Consider the following 14,181-nt stretch of genomic DNA (forward strand, 5'->3'; position numbering starts at 1 on the left):
GATCTTGTTATCATTATTACTAGTGAATATTCCAGTCGCCGGTCATGCTTTCTCCGTTTTGTGCTTTTAGAATTTAGATACATGACGCAGTCAGTTGTTTAATTTTATCATTCTTAATCTTATCATTTTATCATTTTTATTTTTCCTGAAGAGTTTTATGAAAGTTTGTCTTTGTTGAACTTCATCAGATTTCTGGGACCGAATTTTGATTAATGTCATTGCCTTCATTATTTGTGCTGTACGAGTAGGTACATATGTGTGGGCGTTAGAGGATATGGTATCTTAAATCTTGAACATATTTCGAACAAGAATAACGTCAAGATGAAGATACAAACTGTTCTAATCTTAGTTCTTCTTCCATCTCACACGTGTTTCAAGTTCAGAAGTGAAGTATTGATAAACTAGGTACATATGTGTGGGCGTTAGAGGATATGGTATCTTAAATCTTGAACATATTTCGAACAAGAATGACGTCAAGATGAAGATACAAACTGTTCTAATCTTAGTTCTTCTTCCATCTCACACGTGTTTCAAGTTCAGAAGTGAAGTATTGATAAATAGGAGCTGTTACCTTTTTGAGATGTTCTCGTAATTTTCTCTCGTCTTCTTGTTCATCCCTCGTCTGTTTATTTCCCATCATTTTGTGTTGTGTATTCTTTTTTTATATCCTCATTTCCTAAAGCCACCCACAGCGACTTCTTCCATGATGGTGTGATTAATACCAACCACAAGCTCATTTATCATTTCTAGTTTTTTTTCTCCTGTGTTTTCTAAATTATTGTTTTATCTGGAATTTCAGTTACATTTTCTATAGGTACTTCTATACGGTTATTTTCTTCTTTTTTGAGAAGAGAGAGAGACAGAACAAAAAGTTTTCCAACAGAAAACAACTTCTATTTTAGTCTTCTATACGGTTATTTTCTTCTTTTTTGAGAAGAGAGAGAGACAGAACAAAAAGTTTTCCAACAGAAAACAACTTCTATTTTAGTGTCTTCTAAACTTTCTCGTGCTAAGAACGTATTGTTTGCTTCTGTATTAAGTTCTCTTGTTGGAGCTTTTTTACTGTCCTGATTACACTGAGATAATGTATTTTTGTCAAAACTTTGAAAAATAAGAAAAATTCTAGCAGCTTCATGCAACTTTCAGTAATGATTTCGACTTTTGTTGTTACTTTCCACATATTCAACTTCATATAGAATTTCGTCCTTTGTTATTTGTCCGTGGCATTTTACTTTTCACAAGTCACATTTTATTTTCATCCAAGAGTATAAACTACGTTTAACTCCAAACAGTGGATGTTGTTGACCTGTAATCCTTGAGGAAATCTAACCAAACTACCAACCGATCATATGAAAATTACTATTCTCTTACTTCCTAATCCCAACACGAATGGACATTTCAAAACACGAAGAATTAGCTTCTACTTCTTCATTATGCATAAAATCACAACGCGTCTTCTTGTTAAAAGACTACAATTCCTTCATAGACATAGGAATAACTTTGGTATCAACTGTTACATGCTATAACGTCAGACGTAAATAGCTGGTGCTGTATTCCTCTTGCAATACCCTTAACCTTTACGAGCATTGAGAGTGTAAAACTATGAACTCATAAAACAAGCCATGAATATTGCTTTCGGAGCAAGTTTTGACATAGTAAGATTCTATGAGATCTGCAATATTCATAGTGTACGTAGATCGTAGGTGTAATATAAACTTGAATCCATCAGCCATAAATACTGCTGCGGTAAACATTAATACTCTGAGCTCTTGTATTTGGAATTGAACTACCTATAGGCAATTGAAGCTTACTGAACAGAGGTGGAAAAGTACATAGAATAACACTTATGTGAAACAATCAACATGTAAAAATGAAATGGGAAAATCATGTTAACATACAAAAGTTCCCAAAAACACCTCAATGAAAAAATATCACACCTTCTGGAGAAAACACAACATTGCGGTGGAAATAAAAAAAAAGCTCGAATGATAAATAATAACATTTGAACAATTTTGGAAAAATAAAATGAATTGAATTATATCGGCATTGGTGGTAGAGGAGCAATAACAATAAATTCTGTCACAGGCAAATGATGTCTCTTTTTCCATGGGTTTTTTTCTAAACAAAAAATATCTATTGAAATTCGCAACTGTTGCAAAAGAAACAATTGGCGGCCATTATTCTATCCCTCTATAGCGGTCAATTCAATATGTCACGCTGGTTTGGTGCAGGTGCTGGGTCTGTTCCATCATTTATCAAGAGCTATGTGTTAATTGTTTCAATTTGTACCTCCTGGGCTGAATTCAATTTTTCAGCTCTTGTCATTCTGTGTGTTCAGCTTATCAAGAGCTATGTGTTAATTGTTTCAATTTGTACCTCCTGGGCTGAATTCAATTTTTCAGCTCTTGTCATTCTGTGTGTTCAGCGGAGGAGCAATAACAATAAATTCTGTCACAGGCAAATGATGTCTCTTTTTCCATGGGGTTTTTTCTAAACAAAAAATACCTATTGAAATTCGCAACTGTTGCAAAAGAAACAATTGGCGGCCATTATTCTATCCCTCTATAGCGGTCAATTCAATATGTCACGCTGGTTTGGTGCAGGTGCTGGGTCTGTTCCATCATTTATCAAGAGCTATGTGTTAATTGTTTCAATTTGTACCTCCTGGGCTGAATTCAATTTTTCAGCTCTTGTCATTCTGTGTGTTCAGCAAAGTTTTACTGTCATTTATCAGATCAGGCCTGAATAAAAAATCCAAGTATTAGGGAGAAATGCTGACTGCTAAAGTTTCGTGTTTTATAAAAATTAAACCTAATAAATAGCTGCGGGATTTGCCGTGATATTTGAAATCTGTCGCATTTTGAATAAGTGGAATAATTTTCATTTGTGTTACCCATAGGTAGGCTTGCCAAACGTCCCGAATTGGCCGGGACAGTCCCGAATTTCAGGGGGTGTCCCGGCGTCCCGTTCAGTTTTTCATTTAGTTTTATAAAAATTAAACCTAATATGTAAATAGCTGCGGGATTTGCCGTGATATTTGAAATCTGTCGCATTTTGAATGGGTGGAATAATTTTCATTTGTGTTACCCATAGGTATGATGAAATTCAAACATTAGGTATAGGTAAAGTTTTGGTAAATTATTTCCGGGGTAATAATTAGTTGATTATTCCAGAATACGTATTCATCTATTCATGCTACTACCTATGGCATCCATGAGTAGGTCTCTAATCACATCCTGGTATTCCTTCCCACTATCCGTCCGACATATCCTTTCCTGTCACCGCTACGATCACATCCGCTCTTCTCTTCATCCACCTCCCTCACTCGGCGACGACGAAGAGGGTGTCACCTCACTATTCACCTACCTCCAACATCATTTCTGACCTAATATTCTAGACATTTTTATTTTTCCGTGAAATTTCGGTGGAGGTAAAAAGCTAGAACCCTTTGTCAATCTGGATAACGTTCCAAATCATGGTAACAACGTGTCCCACCGAGAACAGGTGTTATCCAAATCAGGTCGAATTCGGTCAAAAACGAGCATGATTGAGGTTAAAGGTTAAACTTTGATATTTCGCAATCTGATTAGCATTTGAAAACAAAGGGTAATTGTTCTATGCCCTCATTACTCAAATTGTTAGACGAGGAAGGGAGAGGTAGGGTCTGTTTGATCGCAATTAGAATTAAATATCTCTTTCAATTAAAAGCTTTTTCTTTTTAGTCCGTCCTTCCTTTATTATTACTAATAATAAAAGGTATAGTGGACGGACTATTGTATTCGCTTCGGTGTCGTCTGCTATGTTCGCGGATTTCGCGATTATGTTCGCGGGTTTCGCGATTATGTTCGCGGATTTTGCGATTATGTTCGCGGATCGACATTTTGGATATTTGGCAAGCCTACCCATAGGTATGATGAAATTCAAACATTAGGTATAGGTAAAGTTGTTGGTAAATTATTTCCGGGGTAATAATTATTCGATTATTCCAGAATACGTATTCATCTATTCATGCTACTACCTATGGCATCCATGAGTAGGTCTCTAATCACATCCTGGTATTCCTTCTTAGGTAAAGTTGTTGGTAAATTATTTCCGGGGTAATAATTATTTGATTATTCCAGAATACGTATTCATCTATTCATGCTACTACCTATGGCATCCATGAGTAGGTCTCTAATCACATCCTGGTATTCCTTCTCTATTATTGATTTTCATCGGTCAACTGTAGCCTCCCTCTCTAGACAATATATTCTCTTCAATGGAAAGTTCAGTGTGAAATTTTCACAAACAAGAGACCACATAAACCATTAGGTAATATAACGCATTTATATTTTCATGCTTCCCCATTCCACTTTTCCCTCGGGTTTTTTTCACGCACAATTTTCTATTTATTTCAATGAAGAGACAAAGGACGAAGAAGAGAGAATAAAGGACGATTGGACGAGGTACCGCATTGCAATTTTTTATGACGTCCTTGTGTACTCTCTTGATTACAATGATAAAAAAAGAGAAATGCACTTTTCCCTCGGGTTTTTTTCACGCACAATTTTCTATTTATTTCAATGAAGAGACAAAGGACGAAGAAGAGAGATTAAAGGACGATTGGACGAGGTACCGCATTGCAATTTTTTATGACGTCCTTGTGTACTCTCTTGATTACAATGATAAAAAAAGAGAAATAAATCTTCCCTGAGAAAAATCTCCTTTTTTCCCAAAGGATTAATTAAAGTTTAATTGCATGATTAAAAGTTTGAATTATAAATTTTAAAAAATAAAATAAATAAAAGCAACGGGAGGAAAAAAAAAGAAAGTAATACACTACTGGATGGGTTGGTATAAAACAAGACATCCCAAGTGCAATCTTTGTTACAAAAACAACACCCACAGAAAGTAATACACTACTGGATGGGTTGGTATAAAACAAGACATCCCAAGTGCAATCTTTGTTACAAAAACAACACCCACATCATACCTATTTATTAACTTTTATGTAACAAAGAGTGGCTTTGTTGGTGTACTAAGGTTAAGCATGGTCAGTTGTTTACTGCTTGTTTTCAGTTGAGATGGTGGTTATATTTTTGCTAGAGAGTCTATCAAGGTCAAAACAGTATTAGTGGACCTGGAACGCAATCTTGACAAGTCAACTAGAAAGTCTCACAGATTAGGATCTTAGTAACATTTTCAATCAATAAATTCAAGATGGTGGTTATATTTTTGCTAGAGAGTCTATCAAGGTCAAAACAGTATATTAGTGGACCTGGAACGCAATCTTGACAAGTCAACTAGAAAGTCTCACAGATTAGGATCTTAGTAACATTTTCAATCAATAAATTCAACATCTTTTCATCGTTGACTATAGAGCTGCAGTAAGAAACAATTACAGTTATTGATTTAAAAATTAAGTCAGCAAATTTCCTGCTGAGTGCTGAAATTTATGCAAAGTCAACTTTATGTAAATTTTTATTGCATCTTAATACTGAGTTTATTCAAGGTGCAGGCACTTTTGCTGTGTCATTGCATTACGGTGCTTTTTACTAGTCTGGCTTCTGCTTGTTTGCGCCATCACTTCAAGAATACTCGTATCTATCTATTGTTCTTCACAATTAATTTTTACCATTTGTCTAATCACTTCTATTATGCTTGTTATTGTTACAGAGATTTCATCACAGCTTGTGAACGCGAGGTAAGTTTTGAATAAGCTTTGCAAGAATACTCGTATCTATCTATTGTTCTTCACAATTAATTTTTACTATTTGTCTAATCACTTCTATTCTGCTTGTTATTGTTACAGAGATTTCATCACAGCTTGTGAACGCGAGGTAAGTTTTGAATAAGCTTTCGTCTTCTCTCGGGGTTTTTTAGGATAATCTGCTATCACTCTGAGAGTCACATACTTCTGTTACTGTTATGACGTATAACGTAAACGGGTCAATCCCACATAGGTACATAATCTGATTGTCAAATGGACTTTTTAGACAAACAAACCTTCTACTATTCTACCTACTTGCTCTGAGAGTCACATACTTCTGTTACTGTTATGACGTATAACGTAAGCGGGTCAATCCCACATAGGTACATAATCTGATTGTCAAATGGACTTTTTAGACAAACAAACCTTCTACTATTCTACCTACTTGCAAAAGTCTGAGAGTCACATACTTCTGTTACTGTTATAACGTATAATGTAAACGGGTCAATCCCACATAGGTACATAATCTGATTGTCAAATGGACTTTTTAGACAAACAAACCTTCTACTATTCTACCTACTTGCAAAAATTTTCTCAGAAAATCGTAAACAATGTCTTGATCATTGCAATCTCACTCAGCATTCTCAGCAAAGATTAAGATAGTAATAAAACTGATTTCACAAGTAGGTAGGTCGGAAAAAGAAGAACTAAAACAACTTTTATGTGTGCACGAAAAACATTTAAGGGCACACAAAAATAGGTGCAATACGTGTTCAAGAGCTTTTATTGTCTGCCTTTGCCTTATCAGGGTTACTCAAACTTTGGTACGTGCTGGGGTTGTGTTCGTTTGAAGCTGATCTGGGATATGTAGATCTTCTTCAAACGCGATAGATGTTCGTGGAACTAGAGTTCTTCAGAGAAGTGAAAAGAAGAAGAAAAGTTCTAACGCGATTAGAAAATACAATAAAATTATTGGTAGACGAATTAGGTGGAAATTGAATGTTTCATAGTAAAAAAAAAAGAGAACGAGGGGAAAAAAATGTTAGTAGGAAGTGAGAAATGTGGGTGGAAGGAAGAAAACAAGAGAAGAGAACAAGGTCTGGATCGACATTGGATAAATTGCCTTTTTCACGACTGCTCTGCTAGAATTTATTAGGTAGTTATTTAGCTTCCCAAAATTATTATTTGAATTAATTTGGGAAGCCCTGTTTATTGTCCTAAGTTTTTCTTCTCGAAGCTGATGTTGTGATATTTTTATTAATGTTTCTGTCTGTGTTTATCGTTTTTCAATGAAATATTTGCCAGGATAAAATAGAATGAATAGGTGGTCACATTGCGGATACATAACTTCTTTGTACTGTCTGAAGATAAGATAGACGACGACTCTGCTAGATAGCTAGATAGACGACTGCTCTGCTAGAATTTATTAGGTAGTTATTTAGCTTCCCAAAATTATTATTTTAATTAATTTGGGAAGCCCTGTTTATTGCCCTAAGTTTTTCTTCTCGAAGCTGATGTTGTGATATTTTTATTAATGTTTCTGTCTGTGTTTATCGTTTTTCAATGAAATATTTGCCATGCCTTTTTCCTTTCGAAATGATGGGGGAAAAAATAAACCATACTCTTCTTGCAGGGATTTATTTTCCCTCCAGCGGATGCGGAAGTTCAATCCATCAGTTTGGTTATTTTCTAGGGGAGCCTCATGGAAGGAAAAATGTGAAAAATCCATTACCTTGTCTGAGTCGTTTCGTCTTGGTATGGTAGACATGACTGAGTGACGACTTTCTTTGGGAAGGGACACACTGAGTGAATCATTATTTAACATTAGCTTGATAGCAAATACTGAGTGTTTGTAGGAATTTGAAGATCCAGAAAGGCAATAATATATGGGAATCCCAATATTCTCTCTGCATAAAGACTATTCTTGATTCCTTTGAAATCTTTTTATAGAATATGCTAGATGGATAGGTGTCTAAATCTTTTCCTGGTACTACTTTATTTATTGAACTTGGTCCTATCTTATTCTCTCCATCTCTATTCTCCCGATGGTTGTTGAGTCTGTTTCCAATTTTCTCCCAAGTGTTGCATCTACTTGTGTGTTCGTGACACATATCTGTGGAATTCTCATGAATGTTTCAACAGCATATTTTCCCTCTTGAATATTTAATGCCACTCTGAGGGTTTCCTTTCGGTTTGAGAACTACTGCTATGGAATACTCAAACATGAATTTCTTGTGGGTTTTTCAATAAAACCAACTTCATTACGAGGACTTGTGGCTTCTTCATTCCCCCACTAGATGCTAGACTACATGCTGTGACAGTGTTGATGATGCCATTATCAGCCTCATTAGTGAGGCTTTACGAACCTGTATTACTAATGGTGAAACATTTTGCCCAAGTCTAGTCGTACTTCCCCATTCTGTTATCAAGTTTCTCCAGCACGTATTGTTCTCAATAATAAAATTGTTGATTACTGTTACCAAAAGTCTAGCTTTCTGGAATATGAGCACTGTGGATATTTGCCATCGTAAAACAAATGTTGGTATCTCCGACACTTCCATAACTTATACAAACATAGGTAGGTACATATAAAATACCCAATTACCTAGTACCTACCTATATCTCTTTAATTTCTTAGGTCTGAAAGTACGTCATGAATCCATTTGAATCTATTGCTGAAAACCATAATGTAGTACCTAAAATCAATCGACTAATTTTATTAATCAACGTAGAATTCGAGGGGCTATTAAAATCGCTATCAATCCATATAGCCAATATGTTGTTATTACATATTACCTACCTATATCTCTTTAATTTTTTAGGTCTGAAAGTACGTCATGAATCCATTTAAATCTATTGCTGAAAACCATAATGTAGTACCTAAAAACAATCGACTAATTTTATTAATCAACGTAGAATTCGAGGGGCTATTAAAATCGCTATCAATCCATATAGCCAATATGTTGTTATTACATATTACCTACATACACATATAGGTAAATTAATTTTATTATGATCTTTATTAAACCATCAATATAATTATGTACGTACCTAATAGCTGGTATTCCCGTGGATGTTATTAATCGGATACGCGGCATTATCCCGCCCTGTCCCTTCTATTCCGCGTTGAATTTTCACGCATCACGTCACTATTGTAATAGATAGGCACAACTAAACACACTATATGTACAATTTGGTAAATTAATTTTATTATGATCCTTATTAAACCATCAATATAATTATGTACGTACCTAATAGCTGGTACGCGGCATACGCGGTATTATCCCGCGCTGTCCCTTCTATTCCGCGTTGAATTTTCACGCATCACGTCACTATTGTAATAGATAGGCACAACTAAACACACTATATGTACAATTTTTAAATACGCGTATAATGAATAGACTTTTTTCCATGGAAAGTTAATGCCTTGTAAGTAATGGACCTGTGCCGGCAAACTCCTCTGCACAGAAATAATACATTTAAATTTATGCTCGCTCCACAAAAACTTGTCTGTTTTCCCTGTTCATTTCCTTGTATATCCCCCTCATTGTTTGGAGAGAGGAAAAAAAGCTCACAAAAACAACGAGCAAATTAAAATTGTGAAAAAAAGTCGTCCTGTTGTCTGAAAACAGGAATTAAAACCGGGTCATATATCTTGGGTTTGAAATTCCCGAGTTCTGACTGTATTTATTTCTGTGCGAGTTTTTTCTATTGTGAGTCAGCAGCATTTTCTTTTCTATTGTTCCTGACGCAGCGAAGAAAAAGATCACTTGGCACATCCACCAGCGCAGCGTTTCCCTAGTGACTTTTACCTGCAGTTTATTCTGCTGCAAGTGTAAATAATTAGAAAATATTTATTTTTATGCAAATAATTTCCCTGGAAATTGACAAATTACCTACTCGTCTTCTGACTAATTACCTACATATTTTATTTCTTCTAAGAATTATCAAATTGTTCATTTCTGACCTAATATTCTAGACATTTTATTTTTCCGTGAAACTTCGGTGGAGGTAAAAAGCTAGAACCCCGCTTTGTCAATCTGGATAACGTTCCAAATCATGGTAACAACGTGTCCCACCAAGAAGAGGTGTTATCCAAATCAGGTCGAATTCGGTCAAAAACGAGCATGATTGAGGTTAAACTTTGATATTTCGCAATCTGATTAGCATTTGAAAACAAAGGGTAATTGTTCTATGCCCTCATTACTCAAATTGTTAGACGAGGAGGGGAGAGGTAGGGTCTGTTTGATCGCAATTAGAATTAAATATCTCTTTCAATTAAAAGCTTTTTCTTTTTTCGAATAATTTTGTAAAAGTATTAAATGAACTAGAAGGGAGTTCGGATTTTCATTAGGTATCCATTGTTTCAATTACAGTTTTTACGAAAAATTCCCGGAGGGACGGACCCTGCTTGTTTCGAATAATTTTGTAAAAGTATTAAATGAACTAGAAGGGAGTTCGGATTTTCATTAGGTATCCATTGTTTCAATTACAGTTTTTACACGAATATTATTTGAGAAAAAATGGCTGTTTCTTCTCAATGCGTATTAGCTGTCTTCCAGAGATTTCTTCTATTTCCTGTTTCTAATCGAGAATTAAATAGTTAACCCTTAATTAATTACCTACCTATTGTTAACTGCGATAAACGTTCAAGACCTCATTCAAAAGACCTCAAATGCGAGGGGTAAACGTACCCCGCGTAATACTGAGCATACCATTGCTAATGGGGCGAAGATGGAATTTTCCATTTATTTTATAAATTACGTAAATTTAATAAAACTATTTACAATTGAACTAAAATACCATTGCTAATGGGGCGAAGATGGAATTTTCCATTTATTTTATAAATTACGTAAATTTAATAAAACTATTTACAATTGAACTAAAACTATATAAATTTTTGTTAGAGGTTGATCTAACAAAAATTACCTGTAGGTATAATCTACTACCTGGTTTGGTAGGTTTTGCACCTTGATAGGTATTATAGGTAATTATATAAGTTTATTTTGGGATCCTTAGGTAGTTCCTTAGGTAAGTAAAGCACTCATACATGAACAAATAATATAAGATATAAGTGGGGAATGATTTATTTCATGTGAAGGTAATAAGTTGTATGCTAACTTTTACTATTCTGGCTTTAGTTCAATTTTATCTCGTAAAATACCCATTTCTCAAGAAATTCACTCGTTAGAAACTTATCTATGTAGGTGTACTATTAAATTTTGTGCATCAAAATACATAGGTCCTCTGATAAGAACTTTTCAACCCGAAGGTAATTTTCATAGACAGCTCGCTTTAAGCGAAGGTAGAAAATTAGAAAAGTTCTTGGCCCAACAAATCAGCCAATCTCAATTGATGGGAAATTAGATTAGGTACCTACCTATCTACATCTACGTATTACCTGATACTTTAAAGTGTTCAGAAATTTAAAGTGTTAAACTTAGAACTCAAGTACAAGTGGGTACCACTGTTCTACTCTACTTAGAGCAAGTTGGTTATGTAAAGTATTGTTTTTCGCAGAACTAAAATGTCAGCCATTCAGCCTCAAAGAAGATTAGCTTTGTACTGATCTAACGCCAAGGATGAAGACAAACACCGACCGCATTGGAATGATATTAGGTACCTATCTACATCTACGTATTACCAGATACTTTAAAGTGTTCAGAAATTTAAAGTGTTAAACTTAGAACTCAAGTATAAGTGGGTACCACTGTTCCACTCTACTTAGAGCAAGTTGGTTATGTAAAGTATTGTTTTTCGCAGAACTAAATGTCAGCCATTCAGCCGCAAAGAAGATTAGCTTTGTACTGATCTAACGCCAAGGATGAAGACAAACACCGACCGCATTGGAATGAGAAAAGGCACGGAAGAAGAGCTATTTGTTAACTAATTAGATTTCAAGGCACTGTAAATTAAATTAAACGTCCACGATTGTACCTACCTAACAGTTACCTACCTAGTTATAGGTACCAATATTATGTTTTACTGACTGCGGTATGGCCCATGAATTCCTTTCCTTTCACAAATTCACGTTAGTCGTGTTTTCACGTCTCATCAATCTCAGTTTTCTTTATTTGATGTTTTCAGAGCTCGTGTGGTTTAAAGATCATTTGAATCTAAGTGCTTTTGCTTCCTTTTTCATGCGTCTTTTTGGGATTTAAAGTGTATGCAAATTTGCGATACTATCTAGTTTAATTAGTCTCATTTTAAAAGGAAACTGAAACATTTTGCAGCATCATCTCACTAAAAAGCACGGAAATTACAGCACAAAAAACTGCACTCTCAAAAGTTTTGAGAAATCAATATTGTCTACGAAGGCACTCACGATTTTGAGCCCTTGCCAAGCACGTAGATATAATGTGACTCCAAAAGCATAGACTTTTTTTTCAAGCGGGGACTGTTTGAAATTATTATTGTCATTAGAAATAATTTTAATTTGCCACTGCTTTATTTTTTCATCATACTGACGGTGTAGCTTTTTTCATGTCATCAGCAAAATGAAAGATTAGGTGTATGACTAAATGATTTAATGACCTAATTGCATAGATTTTACATAAAATTTAGTTGATCTGTCGGTTTGCTTGAGGAGCATTTTGTCTATCTGAGCAAGGCCTAGACCAGTCTAAAGCCCACTGAAATACTAGAAACAGTGTAGGATAGCTTTTATGTTAGGTAGTGGGATTTTCGCAGATGTTCCTGTGTAATGTTTTTTTAAACCCTCTGAAAATTCGTTGCCCAAGTAAGTGTGTAGTACGCTGATAAATCAAATTACCCAGTCTACTCGTAAATTTTCTTCAAACGCGATAGATGTTCGTGGAACTAAAGTTCTTCAGAGAAGTGAAAAGAAGAAGAAAAGTTGTAACTCGATTAGAAAATACAATTATTGGTAGACGAATTAGGTGGAAATTGAATGTTTCATAGTAAAAAAAAGAGAACGAGGGAAAATTTTTTTTAGTAGGAAGTGAGAAATGTGGGTGGAAGGAAGAAAACAAGAGAAGAGAACAAGGTCTGGATCGACATTGGATAAATTTAAAAACCCTCTGAAAATTCGTTGCCCAAGTAAGTGTGTAGTACGCTGATAAATCAAATTGCCCAGTCTACTCGTAGATCTTCTTCAAACGCGAGAGATGTTCGTGGAACTAAAGTTCTTCAGAGAAGTGAAAAGAAGAAGAAAAGCTGTAACTCGATTAGAAAATACAATTATTGGTAGACGAATTAGGTGGAAATTGAATGTTTCATGGTAAAAAAAAAAAGAGAACGAGGGAAAAAATTTAGTAGGACTTTTGTTTCAATTCATCTTCCTTCTTTTCTCATTTCTTCGCCCTTCTTTTCTTTCCGATTCCTTGTTTCCCCTTTGTTTACTTTGATTTGTACTTTTTAACTTTTGATTTCTTTGCTTTGTTCTTTTACATTCTCCCATATTTCATTAATCTTTGTAAGTTTCCCATTTTCTTTTTCCTAGTATTTGTTGCAATTGTCGAACTAAAGGTACATAAGTATAAATACAATTCTTCCTTAGTTGTTGCGTCGATGGCTTCTTTTATGTTATGTATGTGGAACAAAATGTTGAGGGTTACAATACGAGTAGTCCACGATACGTATATCAACCTATCATGACGTAGCATACCGCTGTACCCATTCTCCCACTCCTCGATTTCTAACGAAATTATTATATCATGGCAAGAAAACGCCTTTTCAAAATTTATAAAATTCCTTCGTGCCATGTTTATACTCATATTATCTTGTGTAGGGCTCCCTGTTCTGTTTTTAATTTCATTAATTACACCAACAAGTTTATTGTTTATTGAAACTCTTCTACTCGTGGTGAATATCAACGAGTTACAGGGTATTTCAAATAAAATATTATGATATTTATACACCACACTATAAACCACAGTCGAGTAGGCTTCCATTTGTTATTTGTTACCCTATCCTGGAAGGAATCCCCTGGAACATGGAAGGAGTTCAAATATTGATCGTAGACGATGGATTTTTATTAAAACCCCCAATAGATCCTAACAAAACCGTGATTTAGAGGTACATTGCCTATCTCACGGAAAGTATAGTAACTTTCCTGTCGTGTTTTTCTGTAGAAATTATAATTTTGTTCATTCTTTTATTATGTGTTACAGTTTAATGCCACCATGGTGAAATCGCAGAGTGTCAGCTCGCATGCAGGAGCTACAGACAAGTAGGTAAGTCATTTGCCATGCAGAAGGTCCCGGGTTCGAATTCCCCACCGTCGACAAAAATTTGTACTCGTTTTTCGATTGCAAATATTTCAACGGGTTACTTTCTGGTGTTCTCGTGTTGACCCAGCACCTCTTCAAATCTATCTCTCTCTCTTCCTTTTTTTTTTTTTTCAAATTCGAAGGAACGAACACTCCATAAATCTTAGCCCAAGAATCGTCAACAGAGGACATATTGTCCGGAAAGTCGAAGTGGATTCGACATAAAAGGGTTGGGAAAAGGCTCCCTGGTCTGATATTGAC

The 14,181-nt window shown here is 35.1% G+C and overlaps 1 long non-coding RNA gene across 1 annotated transcript in view; it reads left to right on the plus strand.

The window, feature by feature from the left end:
• Positions 1 to 13,884, plus strand: part of LOC103512018 — a 34,854-nt gene extending 20,970 nt beyond the window's left edge. The window contains exons 2-3 of the long non-coding RNA XR_003392286.1: positions 5,656 to 5,683; positions 13,822 to 13,884. This is a non-coding gene — a long non-coding RNA (uncharacterized LOC103512018). The remainder of the gene's footprint in view (positions 1 to 5,655; positions 5,684 to 13,821) is intronic.
• Positions 13,885 to 14,181: the final 297 nt, after the last annotated feature.

Source organism: Diaphorina citri, unplaced genomic scaffold, assembly GCF_000475195.1.
Source record: "Diaphorina citri unplaced genomic scaffold, Diaci psyllid genome assembly version 1.1 scaffold782, whole genome shotgun sequence".
Lineage (NCBI taxonomy): Eukaryota > Metazoa > Arthropoda > Insecta > Hemiptera > Psyllidae > Diaphorina > Diaphorina citri.